The sequence below is a fragment of the Triticum urartu genome, chromosome 1 (assembly GCF_003073215.2).
Source record: "Triticum urartu cultivar G1812 chromosome 1, Tu2.1, whole genome shotgun sequence".
NCBI classification, from domain to species: Eukaryota; Viridiplantae; Streptophyta; class Magnoliopsida; order Poales; family Poaceae; genus Triticum; species Triticum urartu.
This window is the reverse complement of record NC_053022.1, coordinates 424,294,355-424,305,341: the sequence shown is the minus strand read 5'-3', so window position 1 is coordinate 424,305,341 and position 10,987 is coordinate 424,294,355.

Genomic DNA, 10,987 nt, shown 5'->3' with positions numbered 1-10,987 from the left:
GCCTCGGCATTCTCTGCTCGCTGAGTTAAAGCGGATTTCTCAGTGGCCCAATCCGCCCGCTCTTTGTTGAAGCCCTCCTTAAGCTGTTCCATGACGCTTAAAGCGCTGGTTAATTCCTCTTTCGCCTTGGAGGTTTCAGCTTGTTGGGACTTCAGATTTTCTTGTAGATCGGCGATTTGGCTTTCTCTTTTGTTCAGCTCAACCTGCATACAGATAGTAATATGATTCAGATAGCGGTACAAGAATTGAAGTACCAACCACATAACAAGTTATGCCCTTGGTACTTGGGGGCTAATGCATATTTGCTCTTCATCCTACAATTGTTCATAAAGTCCCAAGCTCAATACAGGTATTCAACTTGGCACTTGGGGGCTAATGGATATTTGCTCAATCAGTACTGATGCTACAATCTTTATTACCTAAAGTCCCGGTTTAACTACACTAAGTTGAACCGGCCCTTGGGGGCTACATCAGCAAATTCAGATACATTGAAGTTTCCATTGGCAAGTCCCGGTTTAAGTTGAGATCTTAAACCGACCCTTGGGGGCTAGGGGAGTTGACAGATTGAAACGTACAAACAGAGAAGCATATGGAAGTTACCTCATATTTGTCTTTCATCATGTTAACCAGACCGGCTTCATAGTCACGGCTGGTATATAGACGGTTCAGATAGCCGGAATGGAGATCTTGGGCGTTCAGAGCGGCATAAGTTGCCAGATCAGCATTCCATTTGCCTTTTCCAATGGCAGCAAATTCCTCTTTGGCAGTATGTCTGGATAAAGCGACGGGATTGCTTGGCTCTGTGCGACCAATGCCAGTAATAACAACTTCATCATCTTTTGCTTCGCCGGTTTGCACTGGGGTTGTCGGCTTGCCAGTAGGCTTTGATGGACTAGTGGATCTATCAAACCGGACGGGGCTTGCGGGCTGATCAACAGTACCTGAGGTGTCAACATGTTTCTCTTCAGCAACAAAGTTATCGTCTTGCGGTGGTGGGTCATTTGGCACATCCTCATGAATAGCCGCTTCAGGATCTGGTATTCTGTCCAGTTCAGGAGCGGTATTTTCTTCTGCTGCCTTGTCCAGGCGAGCCTTCTTGCTTGGCCTAGGCTTGGCCCTGAAAAGGAATAAGAAAGATCAGTACAACATATGTTACAAAGTCATACATTAGAAATATTATAAGAAATATAGCTCACCCAAGCATCGTCTTGAGTGGGGGAAGCTGAGTAGCTGATGACTCGCCAGAAGACGAATGAGAAGTGCCCTGATAATCGGAGTCAGATGGATTAAGAGGTTGACGAAAACAACCCGCTTTAGGACAAGCATCGACAAGAGAGTTAGAGACCTCTGAACGGCGTTTCCGAACCGGACTGTTTGGTAAACCGGCGGAGGTAACTACCTGGCCGCTATGCCGGGTTGTGCGGCGAGCTTCGTGCTGTTGTGTCTTCATAAGAAAGTGCAGGTCCAAATAAGCAAGAGGATGAGAAAATTTAACTTTCAGGTTTGCCCGACGGACTTTTAATGAGGGCAAAGGGTTTGAATCGGAGGAGAGAGTGGTTACCTCTACAGCATCAACATGACTGACTTCGGCGTCATCCTGGCAATGGTCATTATCAATAAGGCGTGTAAAAAATAAACCAAGTGAGTCAAGCTCTACCTCAAGGTCCGGGTTAGCCACATCATTGTTAGCTGCCGGATCAGAGGACACAGTGGTTTTCTTCCTGTTCGCGGATTTCTTCACAACTCTGGTTTTTGGCCGGGTTGGTCGCTCCGGCTTCTCCGGTTTATCTTGCGGAGGTTTCTTGCTCCAAAACGGATCATCACCCTGTTTGCAAGATGTTGATTTTAACAGTTGACAATTTAAACAGGCAGATTCAATAAAAATTATAAGGTATGAGGCTTACAGATGGCGGTTTGTTGATGGCACAAAAGGGAGCCAGGCTGGTTTGAGCACAGACAGCTTCCGGTTCATTCAGTATCTTTTTCACAGCTTCTGTAACTTCGTCATCTGTGAGCTGGATATCAATGTGTCGAAGAGGGTCTTTTTCACTTCCTGTGTACTCACACATCAAACCAGAGCGTTGGCTTAAGGGCAATATGCTCCATGATATCCAGCAACGAGCAAGGCCGACCCCTTTCAACCCATTAGCCATGAAGGCCCTGAGTTTGGATAATTGAGGAGCATATTTGCTTCTCTCCTTAGCAGTCAGCCTTTGCAGGAAAGGATGTGTGTTGCTTAGCCGCTCTGGGCGGTAACCCGGCAAAGGATTTTCGTCAGCAGGAGAGGTATCTTTGCAATAAAACCATGTTTAATTCCACTCTTTGGGGTGGCTGTGTAGTTTGGCGTGAGGGTAAGTGACCTCTTTCCTCTTTTGAATCACCATACCGCCTAATTCTGTGTTGGGACCGTCAGTAAATTCAGTGCAGCGGTTTAGATGGAAGTAATCTCTGAATAACTCAACTGTGGGCTCCTCTTGAAAGAACACCTCACAGAGCACTTAAAAGTGACATATATTGGTTACGGAGTTTGGGCCAGTGTCTTGTGGACGGAGTTGGAAATTGGCTAGGATGTCCCGGTAGAATTTTGAACCGGGAGGATTAAAGCCCCAGGCTAGATGATCAGCAAAAACAACAACCTCTCCCTCTTGAGGCGTGGGAGGGCACTCTGTACCGGGGACCCTCCAGTGAATAACATCTTGACTGCTTAAAGCGCCAGTTTTGACTAAATTACTCAGTTGGATCTCGGTCACGCGAGAAGGAACCCAGTTGCACTCGTACACTTGTTTGGCCATGGTGCAATCTACAAGGCAATAGTACCGGTTCAAGAATATGTTGGAAAAATATACACTGGGGCATACATTGCTAAACCGGAGGCAGTTATTTATAAACCGGAGTTCTGCAAAGCGGCGGTGCCTAGCTAAGGAATTCCGGCGGTTCAACAAGGGGACTAATGGTATATACCGGTTTATCAATTTTTCTACAAGGTTAAACCGCCTGGTCTAAAAACATTGAAAAATCAAGATTGTGGATCATTGTGTGTGCAAAAACAGATTTCACAAGATTGCACTACAATTTTGGATCTAGAACATGTTCAGAAAGAAGAAAAATATTCAAGGTTCAAAAAAGAACAATACCGAATCAATGGGCAGAGATACAGGTAGATCTATGGTCTTGAGGCATGTAAGTGAAGGCGGATGCTAAAAACTACCGCTACACAAAGCAAGGGTTCACAGGTTCATCTAAGATCTATCATATGAGCACAGAGCAGACGATGAACACTGAAGAACTTGGAAACCCTAGAACGGATCTATGGAGGAAAACTGAAGGACTCACCGGAGCCAAGGAAGAAGCAGAAGGTCACCGCGATGCTCTGGTACAATCAGGGTGATGCAGCGGCCAAGGTTGGAGCAGAGGTCGTCGACGGCGGCGGAGCTCCGAAGCTGGACGACGCGGGGAAGATGAAGCAGAAGGGCATGAAGGGGGAAAAGAAATGACCCTTCGACCCTATTTATAAGGCAAGGGACATGTGTCAGGCGCGAAAATCAAGGGACCGTGGGTTTGGAAACGGAGCTGTCGCCTCGATTGTCGCAGATCTATTAAACAAAAAGGTATCATGGATAAAGTTTCTTTATAACAGGTGACGTCACGCTGGTTTACAACGACCAGAGAAGATGACATCACGGCGGTTCAACAAACTACAAGAAGATGTTGAAGATGAAGATTTTTGCTAAGGATTGACATGAACCTGTTCAAATCAATCTGGGGCCTAATGTTTGGGATATTACTACTGGGCGTAAACCGGCCTATCCGGGCCGGGTTAACTTCATCAGTAGTTGAGTATATTAAAGCCCATGAAGGCAGAGGGGGGCTCAAAGCCCATAGTCAGTTCAAGGCCTGTAGCCGTAAACCGGCGTTGGTATGTAACTTGTATTGTAAGTTAGGAATAAGTAGAGACCAAACCGGACACGTCTATGAGCCGGTGTTGGGACTCTGTAAACCAATGGGCGTCACCTTTGTATATAAGGGGACGACCCGGCGGCGATTCAAGGACAACAAATAGCAACTCGAGACTTAGGCAAAGCTTGTTTGCTCCCTAGTCATCGAAACCCCATCAATTCCATCACAACTAGACGTAGGCTTTTACCTTCATCGAAGGGGCCGAACTAGTATAAACTCTCTTGCGTCCCTGTGTCCGCTTTAACCCCTTCAAGCTAACCCGTCGCGATGGCTCCACGACTAAGTCCTTTCATGAGGACATCTGCCGTGACAAAACCACGACACCACCTTTTTGTTTTTAGAACCTGTATCGAGCTTACCTTTGTCTATAAATTCTCGGCATGTAAAATAGCCTTGAGACCTACGGCGTTATCTGTCAGAGCATGTTTCGACGTATCAACCAAGACATTATGGAAACATGTTTGTCCAATTTCATTTGGCATGAATTTACCTCATAATCTCTATTCCCTTTTTTCTTTCCATCGAAATGACACCCCGGCTTAATCGCCAGGGGCTTTATTCAGCCATTTACATATATTTTTCACAAACAAAAAGTCAAAACACTCTCGTAAGCACACTTCGGCATCCCGAACTCTGCATTATATGCATCAGCTCCGAATCATGTGTTGGGTCAATAGTTGGGTTGCCCGGCTCCTGTGCTTACTACCTTACGTTCTTTTTTTTGGCTAAGGTAGTAAAGGGAGAACCACTGCGGTTGTGCTTCTGATTCGTCCGGTCAAGCACCTCAGTAGAGAAAGCCGAAAACTGACTGTCATGATGAGGCGTGAGCTGGTCAGCAATTCGGCGACTCTTCAAATCTATTGCGATTTCTTCCGTATTATATGAAGGACTGGCTTTCCTCCAGTCTAGCATTCAAGGCATCCTAATGACCGTATACGCACCAGGGGCTAGCTAATAGCCCCATCGTCAAACTCCCATGGCTAAGTGAGAGTGGTAAAACCGCATAGTCTGATTGCCTGGTTCGCCGCACTGACACCTCCTTCACGGACCAATACGTTGGATTAAGTGTGGTCATGTGCAATCCCGAATACCCCGGTAGTATCTACGTGGGGGCCGAAGCCGACGATTGGTAACTCTCAGGAATAAAAAACGGCCGCACAGGAGGAAAAAGCTTCCAAACAAAGACATGCATATATTACAAAAGCCTTAGTTTTTAATACAAACGCCTGGGGAGTTCGGATGCATTTACTCAAACATAACATCCATTGAGCACTGACCTTCTATCAAGCGGGCACCCTCCAGCACGTCCCCAAAATAGCGCTCCGGCGTGCGGTGGTCCTTGCCTCCGGGCGGACCCTCGACTGCTACCACGGCGGCCTTCAACTTCGCCCAGTGCATCTTGACACGGGCAAAGGCCATCCGAGCACCTTCTATGCACGCCGAATGCTTGACTGCGTTGATTTGGGGTAGCGCATCGGCATGTCGCTGCACCATGCCGAAGTAGCTGCTTGGAATGGCTTCAGTTGGCCACAACCGGACTATTACATCCTTAATGGCCAATGCGGACATCTTTTGCATCTCTACCCACTGCGCCATCTGGTCGTTTAATAGTGCGGGGCGCTCCTGCCCCGCAATCTGTGACCAGAATAGCTTCTCTATCGTGTGCCCCTCCTGGGCACGGAAGAATTATGTGGCGTTCGTGGCGCTCTTCGACAGATCCGCAAAGACGTCTAGAGAACTCCACAGTAGATTAAGCAATGCATACCGTGGACCTCCAAATCTAGCATGTAGAAGAAAAGGCTTACCGGCTGCTATTTGTCCGGCCTGCCGGACCTCCTCGCAGGCAGCTCAGGATTCGCATCGTGCTTCTTTAGCATTTTGGAGGGCCTTGGCGAGTTCGACCGCCTTAGCCTTATTTTCCCCCTCTAAGGACTCGCACTTGTTGGCGGCGTCCTTGAGCTCTTGCTCCATTTCGGTCACCTGATCCTCGAACCGGCGCCGAGCGGCCTGTCCGGCCTCCAAATCTGCAGCCGCTTTATCAGCGGCCACTTTGCTTACCCTCGCCTATTCCTTGGCTTGGGCAAGCTCACCCCAGAGGGTCTCGACCTCAGCAGCACTATCTGTATAGTGAGGCACATAGCAACTCTTGAGTCTCAACTCAACATTCGCATAAACAGGAATAAAGCGAGATGTATTCTATACCTTGCGCCTGGTCGAGCTGCGTGTTCACAAGGACTAGGTCCTCATCGGCCGGCTTTAGTCTCTGCTGGAGTTCGGAAACCTCTGCGGCCTGGGCAGTTGCCGCCAACAGAGAAGCCTGTTCATACCAAACATAATAGTATGTTACTACCTGAAAGTGGTAATTGATCCTCTGTTCACCTTTTTCAATAAGCCGGACAGAGTCTCAGGGGCTACTATCTATACACAGGCATATTCTTTGTGATAGAATGACCAAAAACATTACATTGCATACCTTGAAGCCTGTTAGCAGGCTGGAGAAGGCTTCGTTCAGTCCGCTTTTGGCGGACTGAATCCTCTGAGCCACCATACCCATTAGGGTATGATGCTCTTCCAAGATGGATGCACTTTGCAGTGCGTCCACCATGGTGTTCGGAGCGTCCGGATTAGCAGAGGTCGCCATTGGAATAGACGCTCCCCCTCCTGTGTAAGGGGCCGCTCACTCGACTCCGGAGCCGTGTGGGTCTCCGTGGCAGTACTTGGTTGGGGGCCGGATAGATCGGGTCCCTCGTTGCCAACCTCCGGGGGGACCGCTCCCCCCAATCCTTCGGCAGCCGAGGTGTTGCCCTTCGGCGCCATCTTGTCACCCCCCACGCTTCCCCAAGGCCCAGAGAGGCCCTATGGGATGACACCTCGATGTCATCCGCCCGATCATCTCTGGTGCTAAATCCCTCGATGATGAAGGCAGCTGGGGGAGATCGCGGGCCGGACTGAAACACAGAACTCGGTATTATTCCCACAGTTGATAAAAAATTGGATCTGTGTAAAACGTCCATGATTACTTATGTCGGCCAAGGGCTTAGCCCGGAGGCGGCGCTTGGGTCTCGCTCTTAGATGCCTCCACCTCTAGGTCTTCGGAGGCCGCCCTCTTCTTACCCTTGTGAGGAGGATCTTCTTCTTCTTCCTCCTCGTCGTCATCGTACTCCTCATGAGAGGACGGGGCATCAGCTCCTCCATACACTGCGTCCAAAGTGCCTTCATGGTGGAGGCCGTTGTCGTCCTCCTTGCTCTTCTTCTTCTTGTCTTTCTTTACCAGCGCCTGGTACGGCGCCGGAACCAACATCCTCATTAATAGAGGGCCTGCTGGGTCTTCAGGAAGCAGAGCCGGACACGGGATCCACTCCACCTTCTTGGTCCAGCCCTGTTAAAGGGACGGAATTTTTTAGTGCCCCCCCTCAAATTGAATGAACTGATTGGTGTTCGGAAACGAGGATACTTACCGGGGAGGCCGGGTTGTTGCAGTCGAGACCGGTGTCGTCAGATGTCCTTGGCCACGACTTCTGGGACTTGAAGAGCAAATTCCAGATCCCTTTATGCGTCGTGCCATAGAACCGCTGCAGGGTCCGTGGCCCTTCCGAATTGAACTCCCACATATTGAGAGGCCACCGCTGGCAGGGAAGATCTCGGTGGATCAACATCACCTGGATCACGTCGGCTAGGGTGATTTCCTTTGCTATCATGCTCTTGATGCGCTTTTGCGGTAGAAACACCTTATCAGCCGATCCCCAATCTTGACCCTTGTTGGTCTAAGATGCGAGCCTCAGCGGGGGTCTGGATCTGAAAGCGGGAGCGGCCGCCCACTTGGATGAAGGAAATATGCCCTAGAGGCAATAATAAAGTTATTATTTATTTCCTCATATCATGATAAATGTTTATTATTCATGCTAGAATTGTATCAACCGGAAACATAATACATGTGTGAATACATATACAAACGTACTGTCACTAGTATGCCTCTACTTGACTTCTCATTGATCAAAGATGGTTAAGTTTCCTAGCCATGGACATGAGTTGTCATTTGATTAATGAGGTCACATCATTAGGAGAATGATGTGATTGACTTGACCCATTTTGTTAGCTTAGCACTTGATCGTTTAGTTTACTACTATTGCTTTCTCCATGGCTTATACATGTTCCTATGACTATGAGATTATGCAACTCCCGAATACCGGAGGAACACTTTGTGTGCTACCAAACATCACAACATAACTGGGTGATTATAAAGGTGCTCTACAGGTGTCTCCGGTGGTGTTCGTAGAGTTGGCATAGATCGAGATTAGGATTTGTCACTCCGATTGTTGGAGAGGTATCTCTGGGCCCTCTCGGTAATGCGCATCACTATAAGCCTTGCAAGCAATGTGATTAATGAGTTAGTTGCGGGATGATGCACTATGGAACGAGTAAAGAGACTTGCCGCTAACGAGATTGAGCTAGGTATTGAGATACCAATGATCGAATCTCGGGCAAGTAACATACCGATGACAAAGGGAACAATGTATGTTGTTATGCGGTTTGACTGACAAAGATCTTCGTAGAATATGTAGGAACCAATATGAGCATCCAGGTTCCGCTATTGGTTATTGACCGGAGATGTGTCTCGGTCATGTCTACTAGGAAAGAAGGAGTCCTACTCCCGGTGGGAGTAGGACTCCCCACTTGACGCGCCCTCCTCCTTGGCCGGCCGCCTCCCCCCTAGCTCCTTTATATACGGGGCAGGGGGGCACCCTAAGACACAACAATTGATCATTGATCTCTTAGCCATGTGCGGTGCCCCCTCCACCATAATCCACCTCGGTCATATCGTAGCGGTGCTTAGGCGAAGCCCTGCGTCGGTAACTTCATCAACACCATCACCACGCCATCGTGCTGACAAAGCTCTTCCTGGAAGCTCTACTAGATCGTGAGTTCGCGGGACGTCACCGAGCTGAACGTGTGCTGAACGCGGAGGTGCGGTACGTTCGGTACTGAGGATCGGTCGATCATGAAGACGTACGACTACATCAACCGCGTTGTCATAATGCTTCCGCTTACGGTCTACGGGGGTACATGGACAACACTCTCCCCTCTCGTTGCTATGCATCACCATGATCTTGCATGTGCGTAGGAAAATTTTGAAATTACTACGTTTCCCAACAGTGGCATCCGAGCCAGGTTTATGCATAGATGTTATATGCACGAGTAGAACACAAGTGAGTTGTGGGTGATACAAGTCATACTGCTTACCAACATGTCATACTTTGGTTCGGCGGTATTGTTGGATGAAGCGGCCCGGACCGACATTACGCGTACGCTTACGCGAGATTGGTTCTACCGACGTGCTTTGCACATAGGTGGCTGGCGGGTGTCAGTTTCTCCAACTTTAGTTGAACCGAGTGTGACTACGCCCGGTTCTTGAGAAGCTTAAAACAACACTAACTTGACAAACTATCGTTGTGGTTTTGATGCGTAGGTAAGAACGGTTCTTGCTTAGCCCGTAGCAGCCACGTAAAACTTGCAACAACAAAGTAGAGGACGTCTAACTTGTTTTTGCAGAGCATGTTGTGATGTAATATGGTCAAGACATGATGCTATATTTTATTGTATGAGATGATCATGTTTTGTAATAGAGTTATCGGCAACTGGCAGGAGCCATATGGTTGTCGCTTTATTGTATGCAATGCAATCGCCCTGTAATTGCTTTACTTTATCTCTAAGCGGTAGAGATAGTCATAGAAGCAATAGTTGGCGAGACGACAATGATGCTATGATGGAGATCAAGGTGTCGCGCCGGTGATGATGGTGATCATGACGGTGCTTTGGAGATGGAGATCAAAGGCACAAGATGATGATGTCCATATCATATCACTTATATTGATTGCATGTGATGTTTATCCTTTATGCATCTTATTCTGCTTTGATTGACGGTAGCATTATAAGATGATCTCTCACTAAATTTCAAGGTACAAGTGTTCTCCCTGAGTATGCACCGTTGCCAAAGTTCGTTGTGCCGAGACACCACATGATGATCAGGTGAGATAAGCTCTATGTTCACATACAATGGGTGCAAGCCAGTTTTGCATACGCAGAAATACTCGAGTTAAACTTGACGAGCCTAGCATATGCAGATATGTCCTCGGAACACTGAGACCGAAAGGTCGAACGTGAATCATATAGTAGATATGATCAACATAGTGATGTTCACCATTGAAAACTACTCCATTTCACGTGATGATCGGTTATGGTTTAGTTGATTTGGATCACGTGATCACTTAGATGATAAGAGAGATGTCTATCTAAGTGGAAGTTCTTAAGTAATATGATGAATTGAACTTAAATTTTTCATGAACTTAATACCTGATAGTATTTTGCTTGTCTATGTTGTTGTAGATAGATAGCCCGTGCTGTTGTTCCGTTGAATTTTAATGCGTTCCTTGAGAAAGCAAAGTTGAAAGATGATGGTAGCAATTACACGGATGGGTCCGTAACTTGAGGATTATCCTCATTGCTGCACAGAAGAATTACGTCCTGGAAGCACCGCTGGGTGCCAGGCCTGCTGCAGATGCAACTGACAACGTTAAGAACGTCTGGCAAAGCAAAGCTGATGACTACTCGATAGTTCAGTGTGCCATGCTTTACGGCTTAGAACCGGGACTTCAATGACGTTTTGAACGTCATGGAGCATATGAGATGTTCCAGGAGTTGAAGTTAATATTTCAAGCAAATGGCCAAATTGAGAGATATGAAGTCTCCAATAAGTTCTACAACTGCAAGATGGAGGAGAATAGTTCTGTCAGTGAACATATACTCAAAATGTCTGGGTATAATAACCACTTGATTCAACTGGGAGTTAATCTTCCGGATGATAGTGTCATTGACAGAATTCTTCAATCACTGCCACCAAGCTACAAGAGCTTTGTGATGAACTATAATATGCAAGGGATGGATAAGACAATTCCGGAGCTCTTCGCAATGCTAAAGGCTGCGGAGGTAGAAATCAAGGAGCATCAAGTGTTGATGGTCAACAAGACCACCA